Genomic DNA, 26,534 nt, shown 5'->3' on the forward strand with positions numbered 1-26,534 from the left:
TACAAAAGAACAAGCGCTCAGAGTTCTGTGTTGCTTGTAGACTGAGAGATAAAAGCCTGTCGATCGCCCCCTGGAGGAGAAAGAAATAATGACGAGGCTGAGCTGTCCCTTGCACAACGAAAGCAGACAGAAACCAGAGAGAAAGCTAAATTAAAGACAAATAAATAAAGCAATTGAATTTAAAAGGATAAAAGGATCAACAGTGGTAGGCAGGCCATGAAGTGTATTAGTGAAGATAAAGCAAAAGCTTACAGCACCTGGTATTCCCAGGCGGTCTCCCATCCAAGTACTAACCAGGCCCGACCCTGCTTAGCTTCCGAGATCGGACGAGATCGGGCGTGTTCAGGGTGGTATGGCCGTAAGCGAGAATCTCAGTCTACAGAGAGCTATTTAAAGAAGGGACACCGGGGATTAGCCCGCATTCACACACGTCCCAGGCTGCAGCTGAAAGACAAACAGAAACCACCAAGTGTTTTCATGCAGCCTTGAACAGGAAACTGTACTCATGTATTTAAAAAAAAAAAAAATTCAGACAAATGGCCCCAATCTCTGATTCCCTTCACCCATGCATTATTGTAGCAGGGTGAACTGTGGTCACCAAATAGCCAATAGGGTTTACAGTATGCACAGTCACACCCATTCATTCATGGACAGTGGTTCCACGTATAGCAGAGCAGTGCACACCTCACCATAGGTGCTGTAAGGTCACGCCAGCAGAGGGAGCCCTCTCCCGAGTTCTGACTGTGTCCCACGCCCTCTGCTTCACTGGTTGTTTCTTGTTTGTATGACATTTAAGCATGGCCAGGCTAGTAGGCCATTGCAAAGTATTGCCAGTCTACCTGTGCTACCAAGCGTTATCTTGTCTTTGTCATGTTTATCTTGTGTACGACCCTTGCCAGCTTTATACTGTTTATGCCTCTTGGATTATCCTTTTGCTCTATTATTTGGATTGGACTGCCTCTTTGTGTGTTACCTCTGCCTGCTTCAAGTTTATGCTATCTGCCTACCGATTCTGATCTGTTCACTGTGGATTATAATAAACATCTGCATATGGAGTCTGCCTCAGCGTCCGCTTCGTCACAGGTGGATGTTATGGAGTCCACAATCAACATCTTGACAAGTTGATAGATTGAAGACTGCTGAGCAATCTTTGCTCTAAAACAGGCCCTGATTGACAGTAGTTGTGCAGGAAAACGTAAATGTCCCCGTTGTAGTGGTCAGACAGATGTTTTGCCTTGACATACAGCTCATCATCACTTGCGAGCTGAAGAGTCATGGGGTGTAGGGCCTCAAACATGTCAGAGGTTGCTCGCATACTGTTGAATCTTTGAGAGAGCTGGTTGATTATTGTGTTTAGATTAGCGTTAACATTTTTGACTCAATGAAATAACGTTCTGTGTTGGACAGGCACTCTTCTTCACATAACTAGTCATAATGACACATCATTCCTCTGACTCTCACATTTTCGAAAGTTGTCTGAGATCCCCATTTTTCTGTGAGCGTCTGTGCCTTAATCTTTGCCTGGTCAAAAGCACCACGATACCGAGAAAAGCTCTAAATGGTGTTTTCCAGGTAAAGTCACGGCCTTCTGCATGTCAGCGTTTGTAGCTTGAAGCATTGTAGATTCACACTCTCCAAAATTTTAGTCTGCAGAATCATTTGAAAATTGATAGGGAATTTCTTATTTTTTATTCCTGCTGCTTCACCACGCTCATCCATCTCGTCCCTCGTCAGATATACTTTTGTCAGTGCTTTCATTACATCCACATATCTGTACCGAATAGCAACCGTGGATTCATATTTAGAGGACCAGCGGGTAGGACATAGTGGCTTCAGTGTGACACCCAAGTGAGCGCTCTGTGGAGTCGCTGCCAGTGAGCATAGCCCACCTTTTAATACTGTGGCCAAAAAACACATGTTCGATGGTGTCATAGAACTGTGACACTTCTGGAATGTTTATTACTGCATCATTCAGCACTAGGTTCAGGTTATGTGCCGCACAGTGTACATACGTTGCAAGTGTCTCTTTTTCCCTGATCCTGGCCTGTCCTCCCGCATAGACGCCACTTATATTGGTCACTCCGTCGTATTCCCATTCCGTCGTTGTTCCTCTCCAACTGCGCATCAATGGTGCCATTAAGTTTCCACTGTTCATACAACTAAACTTGGGAAACTGGATAACTTAACACAAAAATGCTTAGCGAGTCATTGTTTAACACTAAAATCCACGTTAAAAGTTTGGGAACATCTGGTCTAATTGAAGCTGAGGAAAAGAACGGGTTACAAAAGAACAAGCGCTCAGAGTTCTGTGTTGCTTGTAGACTGAGAGATAAAAGCCTGTCGATCGCCCCCTGGAGGAGAAAGAAATAATGACGAGGCTGAGCTGTCCCTTGCACAACGAAAGCAGACAGAAACCAGAGAGAAAGCAAAATTAAAGAGACATAAATGAAGCAATTGCATTTAAAAGGATAAAGGAACAACCGTGGTAGGCAGGCCATGAAGTGTATTAGTGAAGATAAAGCAAAAGCTTACAGCACCTGGTATTCCCAGGCGGTCTCCCATCCAAGTACTAACCAGGCCCGACCCTGCTTAGCTTCCGAGATCGGACGAGATCGGGCGTGTTCAGGGTGGTATGGCCGTAAGCGAGAATCTCAGTCTACAGAGAGCTATTTAAAGAAAGGACACCGGGGCTCAGCCCACATACACACATGTCCCAGGCTGCAGCTGAAAGACAAACAGGAACCACCAAAACCGAGAAGAGCTTCAGCTACTTTTATATCGATATCTATGTCCAATGGTATCGAGTGGACAGGGCTTGTAATTGAAAAAAAAATGGCGCGTGGTTGATTTCAGTCGTAATCTCCTGCTTAACACGCTGTGACAAAATATAAATGAGCTTATTTTGGATTGAGGGACTGAGGTATCTAATTGTCCCCTTGGGCCGTTTGATCTGCTCTTGCAGCACAGGGTCATAGGTTGCCAGCAGCTCAATAATGGCAAGGAAATTCCCACTGTTTGGCTGTCCCAAAATGTTTCTGTGTCCCCGGATCACTGGGTCGCACAATGCGCTCTAGCACCTGTCTCCAAAAAGCGCAGCATCACGCATGTCCCTCTCCAACTGCACATCAAGGGTTCCATTACGTTTCCACTTTTCATACAAGTAAAAATTGTGAAACTGTATAACTTTACAAAAAAATGGGAGTCATTTTTTAACACTAATCCACGTTAACAACTGCATTATTTATGTCTGTGGCTTATTTATCTTTGAAACTGAGATTACTAGTATAAGGTTTGGCCCCATTTAGGATACTTCCATTTTCTCACTGTCACGCAAATGCCCGTAAACTAAAGTTTGTCCAGAATCATCCAGTTGTTCGCTCAGGAACCCATACATCACCATTTTATTCATAAAGTAGAAAACAAACTCATGACAAATATGGAGTTATAGTGCTCGTAACTTGTAAATATAACTTGTAAAAAATAACTTGTAAAATCAAATAATTATTTTGCCATTAATTAGGCGTATCAAATACTCTTTAAAAAAAAAAAGTAATTCATGGGACAGTTATACCTAATATATAACATACTTATATCTTAATTTTTATAATTAGAGCTAAAACTATTTTATAATAATAATATCAATAGGCCCTATGCTCGCAGCCATATAATACAATAAAACCAAATTAAATTAAACAAGAAAACACAAAATAAATAAAAGATTCAATATGTCATCTGTTTACATGTCTCTTCTGACCGTTCCCAATGTCAGAAAACTATGAACATGAGAATGTGTGTGGAACTATTGAAACATTAAGTTAAAATCTGAGCGTTCGGCTGCCAAAAAAAGTTTGGGAACATCTGGTCTAATTGAAGCTGAGGAAAGGAGCGGGTTACAAAAGAACAAGCGCTCAGAGTTCTGTGTTGCTTGTAGACTGAGAGATAAAAGCCTGTCGATCGCCCCCTGGAGGAGAAAGAAATAATGACGAGGCTGAGCTGTCCCTTGCACAACGAAAGCAGACAGAAACCAGAGAGAAAGCTAAATTAAAGAGACATAAATAAATCAATTGAATTTAAAAGGATAAAAGGATCAACCGTGGTAGGCAGGCCATGAAGTGTATTAGTGAAGATAAAGCAAAAGCTTACAGCACCTGGTATTCCCAGGCGGTCTCCCATCCAAGTACTAACCAGGCCCGACCCTGCTTAGCTTCCGAGATCGGACGAGATCGGGCGTGTTCAGGGTGGTATGGCCGTAAGCGAGAATCTCAGTCTACAGAGAGCTATTTAAAGAAGGGACACCGGGGATTAGCCCGCATTCACACACGTCCCAGGCTGCAGCTGAAAGACAAACAGAAACCACCAAGTGTTTTCATGCAGCCTTGAACAGGAAACTGTACTCATGTATTTAAAAAAAAAAAAAATTCAGACAAATGGCCCCAATCTCTGATTCCCTTCACCCATGCATTATTGTAGCAGGGTGAACTGTGGTCACCAAATAGCCAATAGGGTTTACAGTATGCACAGTCACACCCATTCATTCATGGACAGTGGTTCCACGTATAGCAGAGCAGTGCACACCTCACCATAGGTGCTGTAAGGTCACGCCAGCAGAGGGAGCCCTCTCCCGAGTTCTGACTGTGTCCCACGCCCTCTGCTTCACTGGTTGTTTCTTGTTTGTATGACATTTAAGCATGGCCAGGCTAGTAGGCCATTGCAAAGTATTGCCAGTCTACCTGTGCTACCAAGCGTTATCTTGTCTTTGTCATGTTTATCTTGTGTACGACCCTTGCCAGCTTTATACTGTTTATGCCTCTTGGATTATCCTTTTGCTCTATTATTTGGATTGGACTGCCTCTTTGTGTGTTACCTCTGCCTGCTTCAAGTTTATGCTATCTGCCTACCGATTCTGATCTGTTCACTGTGGATTATAATAAACATCTGCATATGGAGTCTGCCTCAGCGTCCGCTTTGTCACAGGTGGATGTTATGGAGTCCACAATCAACATCTTGACAAGTTGATAGATTGAAGACTGCTGAGCAATCTTTGCTCTAAAACAGGCCCTGATTGACAGTAGTTGTGCAGGAAAACGTAAATGTCCCCGTTGTAGTGGTCAGACAGATGTTTTGCCTTGACATACAGCTCATCATCACTTGCGAGCTGAAGAGTCATGGGGTGTAGGGCCTCAAACATGTCAGAGGTTGCTCGCATACTGTTGAATCTTTGAGAGAGCTGGTTGATTATTGTGTTTAGATTAGCGTTAACATTTTTGACTCAATGAAATAACGTTCTGTGTTGGACAGGCACTCTTCTTCACATAACTAGTCATAATGACACATCATTCCTCTGACTCTCACATTTTCGAAAGTTGTCTGAGATCCCCATTTTTCTGTGAGCGTCTGTGCCTTAATCTTTGCCTGGTCAAAAGCACCACGATACCGAGACAAGCTCTAAATGGTGTTGTCCAGGTAAAGTCACGGCCTTCTGCATGTCAGCGTTTGTAGCTTGAAGCATTGTAGATTCACACTCTCCAAAATTTTAGTCTGCAGAATCATTTGAAAATTGATAGGGAATTTCTTATTTTTTTTTCTTTATTCCTGCTGCTTCACCACGCTCATCCATCTCGTCCCTCGTCAGATATACTTTTGTCAGTGCTTTCATTACATCCACATATCTGTACCGAATAGGAACCGTGGATTCATATTTAGAGGACCAGCGGGTAGGACATAGTGGCTTCAGTGTGACACCCAAGTGAGCGCTCTGTGGAGTCGCTGCCAGTGAGCATAGCCCACCTTTTAATACTGTGGCCAAAAAACACATGTTCGATGGTGTCATAGAACTGTGACACTTCTGGAATGTTTATTACTGCATCATTCAGCACTAGGTTCAGGTTATGTGCCGCACAGTGTACATACGTTGCAAGTGTCTCTTTTTCCCTGATCCTGGCCTGTCCTCCCGCATAGACGCCACTTATATTGGTCACTCCGTCGTATTCCCATTCCGTCGTTGTTCCTCTCCAACTGCGCATCAATGGTGCCATTAAGTTTCCACTGTTCATACAACTAAACTTGGGAAACTGGATAACTTAACACAAAAATGCTTAGCGAGTCATTGTTTAACACTAAAATCCACGTTAAAAGTTTGGGAACATCTGGTCTAATTGAAGCTGAGGAAAAGAACGGGTTACAAAAGAACAAGCGCTCAGAGTTCTGTGTTGCTTGTAGACTGAGAGATAAAAGCCTGTCGATCGCCCCCTGGAGGAGAAAGAAATAATGACGAGGCTGAGCTGTCCCTTGCACAACGAAAGCAGACAGAAACCAGAGAGAAAGCAAAATTAAAGAGACATAAATGAAGCAATTGCATTTAAAAGGATAAAGGAACAACCGTGGTAGGCAGGCCATGAAGTGTATTAGTGAAGATAAAGCAAAAGCTTACAGCACCTGGTATTCCCAAGCAAATTCCCCTCCAATTACCTAAGCGATCGTCAGCCGTCCAATGGTTGAGCAATGCTGAGCAGCGATCAGCCAATGGTTGAGCAATGCTGAGCAGAGCTCAGCGCTCAACAGACCAATCATTGAGAGAGGATCGGAAACCGTCCATCTAGCTGTGTGAGCTGTTTTATAAAAAATACTGGCGGCCATCTTTAAATAATTTATTATTGTCGACGTTATTGATGACCGATTGGACTGTTTTTTTTTACTCTCAGGTACCTTTGGTATAATTATGTGCTAATGGATGAAACTCGATATATTTTTGTGATGAGTGAATGGGCTGTTTTTGGTTGATAATAAATATGTATTTAAAAATAACAATGCATTTTAATTGTTTATTAATAAACTATTTTTTTCTAAATCAGTGTCCGCTGCAAACATGTCTCCATACATCGCCGCTGTAAAGTGCGCCTTTAAGAGAAATGCATCTTTCATACGGATGACATAATCAGATGATATTTTTGCTTTCGATTTTATTTTTTTCGTTTAAAAGTGGACATATCAAGCTTTGTATCTATATTTGTTTTCATATATTTGAGGCTAGTAAGTTATGCTATATAGCCTACGATATGTTTCTTTTTTGTTTTTGTTTTGTTTTTTTGACGCGCTACAGTTCATGGAGACCATGAAAGCGCGCCCTGATTGTTTTATTTTATTTTACTAAAAAGCAAAACGTTTTCTTGTTATTGCGAGTTTACACAAATGAAAGTATTGCGACTGATGCATTATTATTTTCTGTATTGCCAGAAATAGAGTATTTTAAGTTGTTTCCACTGTTGATAGGAAAATGCAAATCGCATCGGCGCCTCCATTCATGCAGTGCGCGCTACACACTCCGCACACACGCTTGGTTATGCGCCTAAGAACAGCGAACAATTATCTAGGTTAATGTTAGAGTGAGCGGTCATGCCAGACAGATATCCTCATGTTTAACAAATCAAATCATGCATTTTCTACCGCGAGTAGAGTTTGAAAAAGGCGGGTGTACAGGAGCCTTTTAATGAATGTTATAGGTCTAGGCATATAGATATCTGAACATCTTTGCCAAACGCAAACCAGTACAGAAGTAATCAATAAATGATCGGGGAGGGTCATGCTTTTTTTCACAATCATTTTGAAAGGGTCAAAGAAAAATGTATTGCTGGCGAAGGGAGGGTCAAGTCTATTTTGACTAAAGATCTCAAAACTCCTTCGGTGGCCCCTTAAATAAATAACGAACAGTCCCTTACTACTTTTACGAGGGCTGCAGGGTCTCTAAAAATGTATTTAAGCTAGGGCTGTAACGTTAAACGATTAGGCTAATCGAATCCAAAATAAAAGTTTGTGTTTACATAATATATGTGTGTGTATTGTGTATGATTATTTTGTATTTATATAAATACACACACATGCATGTATATATTTAAGAAAAATGTGTTATTTATATATAGGCTAATATAAATCATATAAAAATATATATGCAGTATAAATGCAATTATTTCTCAAATATATACATGCATGTGTGTGTATTTATATATATATATATACAAAATGGTTCTACACAATACACACCCATATCACGATTAATCGTTTACAGCCCTAATTTAAGCCTTCATCTGCTTTTAGTTTTACTCATTTATTCATGTTTTACTGTACCAGATGAAACATGGAGAAGCCTAGACTTCGGTGCAGTGTGTGCGACAAGACATTCACTGAAAAGTCCAATCTGACGAGGCATCTGAAGATACATGCCGTCGCCAGGGAGACCTTTGACTGTGATGTCTGCAGGAAGAGCTTGAGCACCAAATCATTGCTGGTCAGCCATCAACAGCAACACCAGTACCCCAACATTGTTTTGTACCGGCAAGGAGAGGCCAGGCTGCAGTGTACAGAGGCAGCAAACTCTGTGGCAGAGGCCCCCAGCACCGTTCTTGACCCTACATGGCTGGATCCCAAGACAGCAGAGCCGGCTGCCAAGAGGTCCGGGGGTGAGCTGTGGAAAGGTCAGCTAGTCATCGTGTTCGGGAAGTACGCCAGTCAGACCTTCAGGTGGCTTATAGAAAACGATGTCGGCTGGCTGGTGTGGTTGCTGTTCCAGTACTGCCAGCAGGGAGAGCAGAACGAGCTGCTGAAGTGGCAGAAGGAGCGACTGCTCGAGTACGCCAGAGAGTTCCCTCCTGTCACATGGCACCTTGACAGGAGGTTGAAGGTAAGATAAACTCAGTTACCTTTTAGACCTGAGTAATTGATGTTTAACCAGAGTAACCAGTATTAGTAAAAGTATTATTTTATGAGCTTATTCTATGGTTGTGTTTTATTTTCTGCAGAAAGAGCAATCGAAGAAAGACCGGGCTCCTCCGACCGTCCCCGACCTCTCTCAGCAGGACCCCAACTACGCCAGCGATGCAGAGTTGTTGACTGCTGCAGGTATAGTAGTATTATGCTGAAATGAACATGAAATTACTTTGTAGTATGCTGTGGAGCTGCTAGGACTTGTGTTTGTGCCACGTGAAATTCATCAGTATGTATCGAGCAATGCAGTTGATACATTTTTGTGGTGTTCTCCTCTTCAGAGAGTGTCCTGGACAGGTCCGAGTCGTCGGTCAGCACGCAGCTGACCACCTGGGGAGACCTCTCCAGCTCTGTGTGCCAGGACTACAGGCCCGGACCCTCGTCCCTCCGAGAGACCTCGGAACCCGGTGGCGTCGTGCTGGAGGGCTGGCAGAAGTTCTGGGAGCAGCCTTCTGAATCCGCCCAAGCCCTTGGTATAGCCCCCGCGAACATCAAGTGGCTGAAGACCAACGAGACCTACGGGCTGTTCGAGAGGGCTTCCAAGTACAAGAATGTCAGGGGAGAGATGGCCGAGAGGAAGCTCTTTAAGGAGAAGATGGAGTTCCACCCGCCCCCACCTCCTATGGCCGTCAAGGGAGCTGTGCCCAACATGCTCTCCTTCTTCACCACCCCTGCCTTCTTCTGGCGCCCGGTCGGCGTGATGAAGGCATTGATCCGCTGCCCCAACACCAACTGCCCCGCACCGCCAGAGTACTACCTGGAGAAGAGAGGGTACGGCAGCTACGCCAGGCAAGTGTACGGCTTGAGCTTCCATTACACCCTGCTGACTGAGAGGTTGATGTGCAAACACTGTCTCAAGCTGAGGGAGGAGCCGAGCCAGGCGCACGCGGACGACTGCGACGATGAGGGGGACGGCGCCCACCGTGCACAGCAGCAGTACACCTGGCTGGCGTACAGTCCGAAAATTCTGATGAACCTCGCCCCGGCCGTCAGAAGCATGTTCCCTGCCGTAATCTGTGGCAAGCGTGCTGTGGACAGGAGTGTGGTCACCCTGATGAGCGACCGACTCAACGCTGTCTCAATGAGCAAGGTGCAGAGGCTGCTGCAGCAGGGCCACGACGAGTGGTACGTGGAGCGTCGGGACCTGTACCATACTCTCCTGTACGATGCCCACACGTCGGCGGCTGGATCGTCTTCGTCTCAGCGAGGCATCCTGTCGTTTGCCAGAGCAGCCGGCACTTACACCCCTCCCATCGCCCCGTCTCCCCTTCCGTCTGCTCGGGTCCTGAGGCGTGCGCACCTGATCCTAGAGATGGAGAAGATGCCCGTGTACAGGGACCAAATCCTCAGTACGACTGGGGAAATCTTGTGCATCGACGGCACAAGGAAGGTATGTACAGCATAAAGTACTTGTGATCATATGGAACAGACTGACTGTTGATAAACACCACGCAATGAATGTTCTGCTTTGTTTTTATAGATTCTCAAGAAGATCTACGGCGACGGCCAGGGCACCATGCAGTATGTCACCAGCGTGCTGAATGAGTGGGGTCAGTTCTTGACCACAGTGGTGGTGGCGTCCGAGTCCGAGGGGTGCTACGCACGCATGGCCAGAGGTCTGGTCGCCCGCTTTCGCCGTGCCAACGCTCCTGCTCCGAAGGTGGTGTACGCGGACAACAACTGCTGTCGGTGAGTTTAATAGCAGTTGAAACCTATGATGAAATGGATAATCCAACATGTAACACACCTACACAAAATGTCATGATATCATTTCAGTGACAGCGGTTCGTCGTTCTTGGAGAATCTGTTTGGTGACTGGGTGAAGAGGGGTACCGTCATCAGGCTGGACATCCGCCACTGGCTGCACCGCTGGGACGCCGTCGTGATCAAGCAGAGCCACGTCAAGTACGGGGCTTTCATGAGTGCCATGGCGGGTGCCGTGCTCGCCTACAACAAGGTGGACATGATGCTCCTTGTCCAGGCGGTCAGGAACGGTAACCCAGAGCTCTATGGCAGGTACTCTGATGAGGAGATGATGGCCTTCCTCAAGCCTCATCAGATCAGGCCGTATGTAAGACGTATTACCCGTGGGGTTGTGGTATGTGTGGCTTTCATATTCACATATGACTAAGGTATCGGTCAGATCCAGCTTTGAAAATAAAATGTATGTGTTAAATGTGTGAATGTGTTTAATGTGATTAAACCCTCAACGCTGGGAATATATCCTATATGTAACAGGAGACTGCTTTGGTGATAGAGTCCATCCTTGCTGAGTTCCGGGGACCAGCCGGCCTTGACATCGATGGCATTCACTTGTTCAAGTCGCCAGAGGCAGTCGACGCTCACTGGGCAGTTGCGAGCAAGCACCTCAGTTGCATGCAGGTGGGTTAATGTCTTTGCGGTCATCGTGTGTCAAAACCATTCAAACTTGTATATGGCAACATTTCAAAAGGACACCAGAATAAATAAGGACCTTGCAATATGTTGTGTGTTACAGGATCCCCCTGGCATACCGCTGTATGTGTCTGTGAAGGTGGTGGTGATGAACGGCGTCCGACTGAACAAGTACAAGTGCCGGCGAGGCAGCAACTCTCTGGAGGGGTTGCACGCCCACCTGTTCAACGCCGTCCCTTCACAGCGATGTGGGATTATGCCATTCCAAGTGAGTGATTAAAACATAATATATATATATAAAGCTTTATTGCAGACACATGTTCATATAGCACATCATACAGTATAATTTCAAAAGAAAAGTGTCACCAATAGTGTCACAGGTCGGGGCGGGCCAAGCCAGACTGCACCCACCCCTGGAAACCGGGAACCACCCTCGAGGAACGTGTCAAGGACCAGACAGACAAGGGAATAAAATAATGACAGTATTTTATTATATTAAAATTGGTAAATTGGATAAGTCCTAATTAAAATCTTCTTCTTGCCGCCAGGGCAGTTCGGGCGTCTCTGGAATATACATTCCATTCCTGTCCTGGGACGGGAGGGGAGGAACGATCGTAGCGGGCCGGGGGTTGTTGAAGGGGGATCAGGGGAAATCCTCACGCCGTCCAGGTAGGTCACTAGGTAAGTACTTCTCCACGGGACTCAAGCGGGGGTCGGGGTCATACGAACCCCATTCGGACTGGAACCAGGTAGGTATGCAAGTGTGGGGGCGAGCGAGTCACTGGAACGATATGGCAAGGTTTAACTGTTCGACAGTATATGAACACTCAGCTGAGGTACCTTCTTTCTTTCCGATTCGGGCAGATACTTCCAATGGAGGACGTGTGGAGACCACCAGACGGGGAGGACACTTTAAGCGAAACGCTACACTTGGCTGAGGAGTGGAACGGTACAGTGAGGTTTGGCTGTTCAACAGTGTATGAAACTTTCAACTGAAATACCTCTCTCTCTCCTCCTGAACAGGGCACAGGCTCCAAGGAGGCGTATGGAGACCACCAGGCGGGGAGGACACTTTGAGCGAAACGCTCCACTCGGCTGAGCACTGGAACGGTACAGCAAGGTCTTAACAGTTCAATAGTACATGCAACATTCAGCTGAAATACCTTCTCTTCTTCGTGAACAGGGCAAAGGCTTCCAATAGGGGCGTGTGGAGACCACCAGTCGGGGAGGACACTTTGAGCGAAACGCTTCACTTGGCTGAGCACTGGAACAGTACAGCAAGGTCTTAACAGTTCAACAGTACATACAACATTCAGCTGAAATACCTTCTCTTCTTCGTGAACAGGGCAAAGGCTTCCAATAGGGGCGTGTGGAGACCACCAGGCGGGGAGGACACTTTAAGCGAAACGCTTCACTTGGCGGAGCACTGGAACAACACAGCACGGTTCTACAATTCAACGATATATGAAGCACTCAGCATTAACGGAGCCGGGTCTTCTTAAAGCAGGAAGTTGGGCGCTGGTTTTGTCAAAAACCCTTCTTTAGAGACAGCGGGTGGAAGACTGTAGGAGTGCACGGCAGACTTCTATTACTTATCCACACAACAATTTCACTTCACAGCACAAACCGTGTGAATCGTCACTTCAGGCACTGCAATTCCACTCACACACCGTACATTTGGGCCAGCACTCACCCACCGGTCTTTCTTCCACCAGATCGATTCTCGCCTTTGGTCAGGATTTGACTTCGCTCCCGGAAAAGCAGAAGAACGGTGCAGCGATCCTCACATTCGACAAGGAGAGGACAGAAGTTGGAGTCAGATCAACAATTCACTCGGTGTAAATAGTTCACTCGTGCCACACACTTTCCAAACTCTCAACACCACTTCAGTGTTAGTGCATATAAACAACGGATCCAATACTCATCACTTGCGTCCTTCCCACTGCTGACGATATTCTTTAGGTCTTCGCTGACAAATCCTTCACTCCTTCCTTTCTCTTCCTCGGCTTCAATCTTCACCACTCCACAGCCCAGCCTCAATAAAAAGAACAACCCGCTGACAAACACAGTATCACACGGGAGGAGAACCACCCCACAGTCTGTTTTCTCTCTGTTTTTAAAGCCCCATCTGAATATGTGTTCCTCTCACAGCGTTCCCTGTAATTGCCCCACACCTGCTGTCACTCAGGCAATTTGCATCGCTGCCATGGCAACAGATTCGCAGTGCATAGGAGCGGATGTTCACTGGAAAATCCTACATAACTGCATTCACCAGGATCTTAGTCCCGTCCTGGTTTTTGTCACCCCGTGACAATAGCCTCAATGATACATTTTATTTCACAGCTCCAGTCATCACTTGTAAACAATGTACACAATAACAGTCAAAATGGAAATGTGTTTCAGGTATACTTGGTGTCCTTTGCCGTGCAGTGGAACCACCGCATGGCATCGCTCCGTGTCGCTGGTGGTCATGGCCGGCAGACGTCGTGCTTGGACGCGCGGCAGATCCAGCGCATCAACCAGCAGGCCGAGGTTCTCTTCGGCAAGGAGCACGTCCTGGAGCCCAACTTTGCTGCACCGATGCCGGTCCCCGAAGCGTACGAGCACCCCGACGAGGAGGAGCTCCTTGGTGTCGAGTACGCCATGTGCCAGTCCACCAGCTTCACCGCCAGGGACTACTACGTGCAGAAAGGTACAGTGCTTGATCACACACTTAAACAATGATGACAAACCTGGTGCAAAAAAAAAACTATTGTTGTGTAGACACGTTTGTGATTAGTACAATTACATATTTGCAGTTGAGGAAGAGCAGTCGCGTGAGGAGGAGGAGGAGGAAGAGGAGTCGTCGGCTGAGCAGGGAGACGACGAGACGGCGGACGAGGGTCTCGGCATGTCTTCTGAAACAGAGGAGGACCCGATAGACAGAGTCTGTGGGAAGCACGTCGTCCTCACTCAGGCAGAACAGGTGGAAGAGGAGGATAGTCCTGCCCTGCAAGACGTGCTGATGAGCCATCGACATCTGCATCTGCCAGGTATAGAGGAAGTGGAGGCACTGGCCTTGCTCCTCCTAGAACTGGCCGACAACAGCGACCACCACCTAGTGTCGGCTGACCTCAGGCAGAAGATCGCCGCCGCCGCCAGTTCTCTCCGCGACCACGACAAGACCGCCGCCCACTTCGTCAAACGGTATGAGTCCAGGTGGGGCTACACCTTGTTCGGTCGGTGCCTTGGGGCGGACTCTCCCGAGACCAGAGCAGCCCAGAAGACCAAGTTTGGCTGCATGAGGTACGCTCAGGCGGCACAGGTGACCGAGGACAGTCGCCTGCTCTACCTCCTCCTCAAGATGCTGAAGAACCGAGCGCCGGCCAATCAGCTCACCTCCCCCAGCAAGGTCACGGCTTCTTTGAAGGGACAGTATAAGAGGATTGCAGACCGAGTCCGAGACGACCCCATCCTCGGCGGTCTCGCCATTCCACTGCCCAACTTGAACGCCAAGTCCATCTCGACCTTCACTGCCAGGGAGGAGAAAAAGGCCAACTACGGGGCGACGGTACTGCCGAAGGTGACGCCTCACCTGAAAGTGCTGTCGGACGCACCATTCCCAGAAGCTCCTGCGCTGCCAACATCCCTCCCACCGCCAGACCGGCCTCAGGTCCAGTACCAGCACGTTCATCACGAGGCTGGAAAAAGGCGTGGTGAGAAGCGGAGGTAAGTTGTCATAAGCACTTTGTTTCACCTGTTGGCTGTGGAAAGCAAATAGCACACACGTCATATCAATACTCATTACATGTGTATTTTATATTTCCAGATTATTTGTTGAGGAGCCAGAGCCTGTGCCTCCTGTGAACCGGCCCGTTCAGCACACAGCGTCGTCCTCCTCCACTCGGCCAAAGCCTGCTGCGCCCACCCCCATTCTGCCAAAGCCTGCTGCGCCCACCTATGGACCACCCCCTGTGTCGGCAGCACCCATACTGCTGGTTTTCCCCGCACAGCCACAGGCTCCCTCCGTCCTGTTTCATGGGCCATCGTGCAGCCAGAGCTTTGTACCTCCTGCACTAACAGTCAAGGCATTCATGCCGAACAAGTCCTCGCGGCCATGTGGGGCTTGCCACGTGCCTAATTGTGGTGGACAGCGGAAGAGGTACACACCTTCCAAGGACAAAGTGTCTGGAAGCACTCAGAAGATATTTTCCTTCTGTCCATCCACTAGGAAATCCACCACCTCTGGGTTTGACAATGTGGTGTATGACAGCTTTGAACACTTTAAAAGTGTGGTGGATGCGGAGTTGTAAAAGAGGAGAACTGTGTAAATAACTGTGTAAATAACTGTGTAAATAACTTACCTGTGTTATGCCACTTCTCCTGTGCCATCTATAGGAGAGAGAAAGAGGCTTGTTTGTTTGTTTGTGTTTCAAAGTGCTTCAGCAAGTACAATCTATCTATTTATATAGTTCAAAAGTAAAAAAAAAAAATGCACTTTACAGTTTTACTTAAGAATGTGCTTGTTTGTTTTTTATTATTATTTATGTTGCTGTTAAAATGCACTTTGTAGTATCTTTTTTTTATACAAACATGTTCTGGCCTATGTTCAATATCAAGGCCAATCTAACCTCAATCATTTTAACCTTAATCAGTTCCGATCTAACACAATCAGTTTACATACCCTTTAGTGGTTGTTCATGTTCAAATAATCTGTGTTTTTGTCATGCGTGTTGTTTGTTTGTCTTTGTCAAGCTTCATGTCTTTGTGATGTTTGTAGGGTCTTTGTCTGCTTCATGTTTAACAAAAGTTTGCCAAAGAAAACACACACAAAAAATGTAACAGACAGGAATGGCTTGAGTCTGAGTCTTTGGATAATCCTGTTCTTTATTGGGCTTTGGCCTGTACAAACCAATTGTTAACTTTTATCTTAAGTACAAGTGTTTTTGATTATTAATGTTATTTATGTGTGCATGTCCTTGTAATGTTTGTATGTCTGTCAGCTCCATGTTTAACTAAATGTTTGTTAAATGTTCTCGCTCGTAGATCTGTACCTTGTCGTGGTGAGCGAGCTTTAAACCAAACAGATCTTGTTTACTTGTGTTTTCATGCATTGCCTTTTAAATAAAACACATTCTGGGTGAAAAATAAAAGTTGTAAAAGTATTTTTGGAGTTTCTGTATGCTTGGGTTTCAGAAGGGGTGGGATAGTGTAAAAATAAACACATGAAAGCAATTAGAAGTCCTTGTTTCTTCTCCGCCACTACTAGAGGTGTGAATACACCCCACTGTGCGCTAACTGTACCCCCTGGGTGGTCACAACAATGTGCTATGTGAATGACTGATGTCTTCCAGACAAAGTGAGAGTGCACTGATACATTACACCCCAAAAATGTAACAATTGCTCACTTTTCCACTTGACTATATGAATCTCATTAGCTACATCAACTCAAACTATGAAAATAATAAACAAAACATTCAGCAGACTAGTGGATTTCAATAAACTAGGCTTTGCACATGACAATTTCTGTAAAAAACACTTCAGAATGTTGACCAATCAGATGGCACCTTCCATTTTGATTGATCCCAGGGTTGAGCAATATGTCCTTATATGTACTTAGGGGGGTCATGGGCCATTCCCAGGCGGTCTCCCATCCAAGTACTAACCAGGCCCGACCCTGCTTAGCTTCCGAGATCGGACGAGATCGGGCGTGTTCAGGGTGGTATGGCCGTAAGCGAGAATCTCAGTCTACAGAGAGCTATTTAAAGAAAGGACACCGGGGCTCAGCCCACATACACACATGTCCCAGGCTGCAGCTGAAAGACAAACAGGAACCACCAAAACCGAGAAGAGCTTCAGCTACTTTTATATCAATATCTATGTCCAATGGTATCGAGTGGACAGGGCTTGTAATTGAAAAAAAATGGCGCGTGGTTGATTTCAGTCGTAATCTCCTGCTTAACACGCTGTGACAAAATATAAATGAGCTTATTTTGGATTGAGGGACTGAGGTATCTAATTGTCCCCTTGGGCCGTTTGATCTGCTCTTGCAGCACAGGGTCATAGGTTGCCAGCAGCTCAATAATGGCAAGGAAATTCCCACTGTTTGGCTGTCCCAAAATGTTTCTGTGTCCCCGGATCACTGGGTCGCACAATGCGCTCTAGCACCTGTCTCCAAAAAGCGCAGCATCACGCATGTCCCTCTCCAACTGCACATCAAGGGTTCCATTACGTTTCCACTTTTCATACAAGTAAAAATTGTGAAACTGTATAACTTTACAAAAAAATGGGAGTCATTTTTTAACACTAATCCACGTTAACAACTGCATTATTTATGTCTGTGGCTTATTTATCTTTGAAACTGAGATTACTAGTATAAGGTTTGGCCCCATTTAGGATACTTCCATTTTCTCACTGTCACGCAAATGCCCGTAAACTAAAGTTTGTCCAAAATCATCCAGTTGTTCGCTCAGGAACCCATACATCACCATTTTATTCATAAAGTAGAAAACAAACTCATGACAAATATGGAGTTATAGTGCTCGTAACTTGTAAATATAACTTGTAAAAAATAACTTGTAAAATCAAATAATTATTTTGCCATTAATTAGGCGTATCAAATACTCTTTAAAAAAATAAGTAATTCATGGGACAGTTATACCTAATATATAACATACTTATATCTTAATTTTTATAATTAGAGCTAAAACTATTTTATAATAATAATATCAATAGGCCCTATGCTCGCAGCCATATAATACAATAAAACCAAATTAAATTAAACAAGAAAACCCAAAATAAATAAAAGATTCAATATGTCATCTGTTTACATGTCTCTTCTGACCGTTCCCAATGTCAGAAAACTATGAACATGAGAATGTGTGTGGAACTATTGAAACATTAAGTTAAAATCTGAGCGTTCGGCTGCCAAAAAAAGTTTGGGAACATCTGGTCTAATTGAAGCTGAGGAAAGGAGCGGGTTACAAAAGAACAAGCGCTCAGAGTTCTGTGTTGCTTGTAGACTGAGAGATAAAAGCCTGTCGATCGCCCCCTGGAGGAGAAAGAAATAATGACGAGGCTGAGCTGTCCCTTGCACAACGAAAGCAGACAGAAACCAGAGAGAAAGCTAAATTAAAGACAAATAAATAAAGCAATTGAATTTAAAAGGATAAAAGGATCAACCGTGGTAGGCAGGCCATGAAGTGTATTAGTGAAGATAAAGCAAAAGCTTACAGCACCTGGTATTCCCAGGCGGTCTCCCATCCAAGTACTAACCAGGCCCGACCCTGCTTAGCTTCCGAGATCGGACGAGATCGGGCGTGTTCAGGGTGGTATGGCCGTAAGCGAGAATCTCAGTCTACAGAGAGCTATTTAAAGAAGGGACACCGGGGATTAGCCCGCATTCACACACGTCCCAGGCTGCAGCTGAAAGACAAACAGAAACCACCAAGTGTTTTCATGCAGCCTTGAACAGGAAACTGTACTCATGTATTTTAAAAAAAAAAAATTCAGACAAATGGCCCCAATCTCTGATTCCCTTCACCCATGCATTATTGTAGCAGGGTGAACTGTGGTCACCAAATAGCCAATAGGGTTTACAGTATGCACAGTCACACCCATTCATTCATGGACAGTGGTTCCACGTATAGCAGAGCAGTGCACACCTCACCATAGGTGCTGTAAGGTCACGCCAGCAGAGGGAGCCCTCTCCCGAGTTCTGACTGTGTCCCACGCCCTCTGCTTCACTGGTTGTTTCTTGTTTGTATGACATTTAAGCATGGCCAGGCTAGTAGGCCATTGCAAAGTATTGCCAGTCTACCTGTGCTACCAAGCGTTATCTTGTCTTTGTCATGTTTATCTTGTGTACGACCCTTGCCAGCTTTATACTGTTTATGCCATTTGGATTATCCTTTTGCTCTATTATTTGGATTGGACTGCCTCTTTGTGTGTTACCTCTGCCTGCTTCAAGTTTATGCTATCTGCCTACCGATTCTGATCTGTTCACTGTGGATTATAATAAACATCTGCATATGGAGTCTGCCTCAGCGTCCGCTTCGTCACAGGTGGATGTTATGGAGTCCACAATCAACATCTTGACAAGTTGATAGATTGAAGACTGCTGAGCAATCTTTGCTCTAAAACAGGCCCTGATTGACAGTAGTTGTGCAGGAAAACGTAAATGTCCCCGTTGTAGTGGTCAGACAGATGTTTTGCCTTGACATACAGCTCATCATCACTTGCGAGCTGAAGAGTCATGGGGTGTAGGGCCTCAAACATGTCAGAGGTTGCTCGCATACTGTTGAATCTTTGAGAGAGCTGGTTGATTATTGTGTTTAGATTAGCGTTAACATTTTTGACTCAATGAAATAACGTTCTGTGTTGGACAGGCACTCTTCTTCACATAACTAGTCATAATGACACATCATTCCTCTGACTCTCACATTTTCGAAATTTGTCTGAGATCCCCATTTTTCTGTGAGCGTCTGTGCCTTAATCTTTGCCTGGTCAAAAGCACCACGATACCGAGACAAGCTCTAAATGGTGTTGTCCAGGTAAAGTCACGGCCTTCTGCATGTCAGCGTTTGTAGCTTGAAGCATTGTAGATTCACACTCTCCAAAATTTTAGTCTGCAGAATCATTTGAAAATTGATAGGGAATTTCTTATTTTTTTTTCTTTATTCCTGCTGCTTCACCACGCTCATCCATCTCGTCCCTCGTCAGATATACTTTTGTCAGTGCTTTCATTACATCCACATATCTGTACCGAATAGCAACCGTGGATTCATATTTAGAGGACCAGCGGGTAGGACATAGTGGCTTCAGTGTGACACCCAAGTGAGCGCTCTGTGGAGTCGCTGCCAGTGAGCATAGCCCACCTTTTAATACTGTGGCCAAAAAACACATGTTCGATGGTGTCATAGAACTGTGACACTTCTGGAATGTTTATTACTGCATCATTCAGCACTAGGTTCAGGTTATGTGCCGCACAGTGTACATACGTTGCAAGTGTCTCTTTTTCCCTGATCCTGGCCTGTCCTCCCGCATAGACGCCACTTATATTGGTCACTCCGTCGTATTCCCATTCCGTCGTTGTTCCTCTCCAACTGCGCATCAATGGTGCCATTAAGTTTCCACTGTTCATACAACTAAACTTGGGAAACTGGATAACTTAACACAAAAATGCTTAGCGAGTCATTGTTTAACACTAAAATCCACGTTAAAAGTTTGGGAACATCTGGTCTAATTGAAGCTGAGGAAAAGAACGGGTTACAAAAGAACAAGCGCTCAGAGTTCTGTGTTGCTTGTAGACTGAGAGATAAAAGCCTGTCGATCGCCCCCTGGAGGAGAAAGAAATAATGACGAGGCTGAGCTGTCCCTTGCACAACGAAAGCAGACAGAAACCAGAGAGAAAGCAAAATTAAAGAGACATAAATGAAGCAATTGCATTTAAAAGGATAAAGGAACAACCGTGGTAGGCAGGCCATGAAGTGTATTAGTGAAGATAAAGCAAAAGCTTACAGCACCTGGTATTCCCAGGCGGTCTCCCATCCAAGTACTAACCAGGCCCGACCCTGCTTAGCTTCCGAGATCGGACGAGATCGGGCGTGTTCAGGGTGGTATGGCCGTAAGCGAGAATCTCAGTCTACAGAGAGCTATTTAAAGAAAGGACACCGGGGCTCAGCCCACATACACACATGTCCCAGGCTGCAGCTGAAAGACAAACAGGAACCACCAAAACCGAGAAGAGCTTCAGCTACTTTTATATCGATATCTATGTCCAATGGTATCGAGTGGACAGGGCTTGTAATTGAAAAAAAATGGCGCGTGGTTGATTTCAGTCGTAATCTCCTGCTTAACACGCTGTGACAAAATATAAATGAGCTTATTTTGGATTGAGGGACTGAGGTATCTAATTGTCCCCTTGGGCCGTTTGATCTGCTCTTGCAGCACAGGGTCATAGGTTGCCAGCAGCTCAATAATGGCAAGGAAATTCCCACTGTTTGGCTGTCCCAAAATGTTTCTGTGTCCCCGGATCACTGGGTCGCACAATGCGCTCTAGCACCTGTCTCCAAAAAGCGCAGCATCACGCATGTCCCTCTCCAACTGCACATCAAGGGTTCCATTACGTTTCCACTTTTCATACAAGTAAAAATTGTGAAACTGTATAACTTTACAAAAAAATGGGAGTAATTTTTTAACACTAATCCACGTTAACAACTGCATTATTTATGTCTGTGGCTTATTAGGGCCCAAGCCTTGAAAAGGCGAAGGCCCTATTGTTTTCCTTCGGATTATTCTTCTTTATTATTAGGGCCCAAGCCTTGAAAAGGCGAAGGCCCTATTGTTTTCCTTCGGATTATTCTTCTTTATTATTTATTATTTATTATTATTTATTATTATTATATTACTACCTTTTGGGCACTTTTGGGGGCCTTAACGTGCTCAAAAACTCTTGAAACTTTGCACAAATGTCAGAACCCGCGGCCATTAGAGCCGGACTGAAGCTGGGACCCGGGCGTGGCAGGGGGGCTCGACAGCGCCCCCTGGAACGCGGTCCGAAAACTTGGTCCATAAATCAAACACGCTTGCGTGTAATAATATGAAACTCGGTACACTTATAGATCTCATCGGTTCATATATCCTTCGTGCTCTGACTTTTTACCCCAGCCCAACAGGAAGTCGGCTATTTGGCGTAGTTTAAAAAACACATGCAATGGAATTTAAAATACTCCTCCTAGACGATTCAACCAATCACCACGAAACTCGGTGTGCATGAAGTCAAGACATGGAGGATGAAAAATTGCGAGGGGATTTTTGATATCTCGAACGGTTTGGCCGTGGCGAGGAAACGAATTTATGGCGAATATTGGAAACAGGAAGTGTGTTATAACATCCTCATACATTAATTGATCTTGATGAAACTTCAGCAGTGTGTTCGTTGTAAGAGGCCGATCACATGGATGTGACTATTGTGAGTCAAAGTTATAGCGCCACCAACTGGCAGCAGGAAGTGTGTCACTTTCAAAATGCTTTGAATTCACCCTCTTATTTTTACCCGATTTGCTTCAAACTTTATGTGTATAATGTAAACACACGGCAGATGTAGACCTGTGAAAGAATTATTGATATCTTAAATACTGTTGCCATGGCAACGCTTTAAACTGTTATATTCTTTTTGGGTGCATTTGAGGCTCTTAACATGCTTCAAATTGCATGAAACTCAACATGCATATCAGATTTATTAGGTACTAGGTATGTGTGAAGTTTCAGAAACGGGCGCGGTGGAGGGGCTCAGTAGCGCCACCTTTAGTCAAAAATGGGGTATTAGTTTTACCTACAGTAACAAAAATCGGTATCTATATTTATCTCCCCGAGCCGGACAACTTTCTAATTTACAGTCATTAGCTCCGACCAACAGGAAGTCAGATATTTTGGTTTGAATGTGATTTGATGGGAATTTTGCCAGTCTCTCTCAGTGTCTGTGTGTGTGAGAGAGGAGGGGGGCTTTATTTTAACCCTTTCTCTGCTGTGTGGGACTTCTCGGGCACTTTTGGGGCCCTTAACGTGCTCGAAAACTCTTGAAACTTTGCACACAGGTCAGAACCTGCGGCCATCAGGGCTGGGCTGAAGCTGGTACCCGGGCGTGGCAGGGGAGCTCAACAGCGCCCCCTTGAACGTGGTCCGAAAAACTTGGTCCATATATCAAACACGTTTGCATGTAATAATATGAAACTCGGTACACATATAGATTTAATCGGGCCGAACAACTTTCGTGCTCTAAGTTTTACGCCAGTCCAACAGGAAGTCGGCTATTATGGGCTGTATGAAAATGCATGCCCCTGGAATTTGATATACTCGTCCAAGAAAAATTATCCTATCGCCACCAAACTCGGTCAGCATGAAGTCAAGACATTGAGGACGCTAAATTGCGGACGGATTTTTGATAGCTCGAACGGTTTGGCCGTGGCGAGGAAACAAAATTATGGCGAGAAAAGAGAAACACGATGTGTTATAACATCTTCATACATTAATTGATCTTGATGAAACTTCAGCAGTGTGTTTGTTGTAAGAGGGCGATCACATGGATGTGACTATTGTGAGTCAAAGTTATAGCGCCACCAACTGGCAGCAGGAAGTGTGTTACTTTCAAGATACTTTTGACTAAAGTGGGGGGGTTATTTTTACCTACAGTCACAAAACTCGGTCTGTATATTGTGCTTATCGATCCGGACAACTTTCTCATTTACAGTCATTAGCTCCGACCAACAGGAAGTCAGATATTTTGGTTTGAATGTGGTTTTGTCTCTCTCTGATTTGTTCCCCCTGCCATTCTCTCTGTGTGTGTGTGTGTGTGTGTGTGTGTGTGTGTGTGTGTGTGTGTGTGTGTGTGTGTGTGTGTGTGTGTGTGTGTGTGGGGAGGGAGGGAGGGAGGGCACACACACAGACAGCCCCCCCTTTTCTGTGTGTGTTTGGAGGGGAGCAGAAAGACTCACACTGATACAAGCTCTAAAGCAGACTTCTTCTCGACAGTCAAAGCGGGGTTACGTTATTGCCCGTCGTGCACAGGAACCCGAAAGGCAACGGGGTGGCGGCTTTTTATATATATATATATATATATATATATATATATATAAATAAATATAGCTGCAAGCAGCGATGGAGGGCCCAAGCCGGTGGCAGCGCCAGCCCGGTGCCTTTAGTGTAACTAAAGGCACCAGGGTGGCGGTGCCACCGGCTTGGGCCCGTAATCGCTGCTTGCAGCTATATTTTATTATTTATTATTAGGGCCCAAGCCTTGAAAAGGCGAAGGCCCTATTGTTTTTCTTGGGATTATTATTTATTCTTCTTCTTCTTCTTTATTATTATTATATTACTACCTTTTGGTCACTTTTGGGGGCCTTAACGTGCTCAAAAACTCTTGAAACTTTGCACAAATGTCAGAACCTGCGGCCATCAGGGCCCGACTGAAGCTGGGACCCGGGCGTGGCAGGGGGGCTCGCCAGCGCCCCCTGGAATGGGATTCAAAAACATGTCCATATATCAAACACGCTTGCATGAAATAATATGAAACTCGGTACACATATAGATCTCATCGGGCCGAACAACTTTCGTGCTCTAAGTTTTACGCCAGTCCAACAGGAAGTCGGCTATTATGGGCTGTATGGAAACGCATGTTCTGGCATTTGAAACACTTCTCCTAGAGAATTCATCGGATGACCACGAGACTCGGTGTGCATGAAGCCAAGACATGGAGGATGATAAATTGCGAGGGGATTTTTGATATCTCGAACGGTTTGGCCGTGGCGAGGAAACAAATTTATGGCGAATATTGGAAACAGGAAGTGTGTTATAACGTCTTCATACATTAATTGATCTTGATGAAACTTCAGCAGTGTGTTTGTTGTATGAGGCCGATCACATGGATGTGACTATTGTGAGTCAAAGTTATAGCGCCACCAACTGGCAGCAGGAAGTGTGTCACTTTCAAGATACTTTTGACCCAAGAGGGGGGGTTAGTTTTACCTACAGTCACAAAAATCTATATATGTATTCTTCTCCTTGAGCCGGACAACTTTCTAATTTACAGTCATTAGCTCAGACCAACAGAATAGGGCTATTTAATAAAAATCAAGTCATACATAGGGCTATACTGCCCTCTAGTGATGTATGACAGTCAATGCCAGCATGTAAGGTCTAAATGAGATCAAAATAGTTCAGACATAAATATATATTTATTAGGGTGACTGTGTGAGGATATTTTCCCACCGGTTAATCGACGTGTGACACCGGCGGGAGCTTTTAAATCGCTAACTTAAAAGCGAAAGTAAGTACTGGACGTCCAGTAGGAATGAACTAAAACACATTCACTCTGTTCTGCTCGTTCCTCGCCGTGAACGCGTTATTGCTTGAATTGCGAGTTCAATAGCCTATTATTCTTAATGGAAAACAATAAAACAGTACAATGACAGATTCGCTTAAATAGTCGTTTTTACACAAAATATTCCGTCATCATCTTTTCAGTCTGCTCTTCACCCATGATGATTAATGAAATTGGACTGATCTTTGCTGCGACTCTCGTTCAACTCACGATTTATTAAGCGGACACGTTCAGGTTTTAATAGGTTAGTGCCCGTTCTCTAACTAAACTAAATTATTTTAACACACACACACACACACACACACACACACACACACACACACACACACACACACACACACACACACACACACACACACACACACGTGCATTGCAATCTCAAATCGACGGTGGAGCACGATGATATATTTAAATCTGTATATTGTAGCCTAATATCTGTACCTAGTCACACCCCTACTCTTATTAAATGTATGCTTCATATTTCATTTTTAATTTCTAAATTTGATCAATAAATTAAATTATTTAGAATAATAAGACACTATAGGGACACCCTGTGGATGATCAAATTAAATATTTTAAACTGAAAAATAACAATGCATTAAATAATGTTATGAGATTGTTTTAAATATAAGTTAATTAACGATCGTTGGAAAGAATGATAGGCTATACTTTTGAACATAACACTAAACCTCCTTTAAGTGTCGCAAGGCGACCGTCTTAATGAGCGAGTCATTGATTCATTCTCTCAAACGAGTCGTTCAAACGACTGAGTCATTAATGAATGAGACAGATGTCTATTGATTGATCATTGAATCTTTGAGTCAAGCGATTCTTTCAAAAAGCGGAATCATTCACTAATGAAAAAACACTGTGAGATGCGCGATGGTTCTGCTGTGATCTTTGTTGAACTATTTTCGCTGCTCTGCTGTGTGCAAAATCTCGGGCACTTTTGAGGGCCTTAACATACTCAAAAACTCTTGAAACTTTGCACAAATGTCAGAACCCGCGGCCTTTACAGCCGGACTGAAGCTGGTACCCGGGCGTGGCAGGGGGGCTCGACAGCGCCCCCTGGAACGGGGTCCGAAAACTTGGTCCATAAATCAAACACGCTTGCATGGAATAATATGAAACTCGGTACACTTATAGATCTCACCGGTTCATATATCCTTCATGCTCTGACTTTTTACCCCAGCCCAACAGGAAGTCGGCTATTTGGCGTAGTTTAAAAAACACATTCAATGGAATTTAAAATACTCCTCCTAGACGATTCAACCAATCACCACGAAACTCGGTGTGCATGAAGACAAGACATGGAGGATGAAAAGTTGCGAGGGGATTTTTGATATCTCGAACGGTTTGGCCGTGGCGAGGAAACGAATTTATGGCGAATATTGGAAACAGGAAGTGTGTTATAACATCCTCATACATTAACTGATCTTGATGAAACTTCAGCAGTGTGTTCGCTGTAAGAGGCCCATCACATGGATGTGACTATTGTGAGTCAAAGTTATAGCGCCACCAACTG

The sequence above is a fragment of the Phoxinus phoxinus genome (genome assembly GCF_949152265.1).
Source record: "Phoxinus phoxinus genome assembly, chromosome: 21".
Classification (NCBI taxonomy): domain Eukaryota; kingdom Metazoa; phylum Chordata; class Actinopteri; order Cypriniformes; family Leuciscidae; genus Phoxinus; species Phoxinus phoxinus.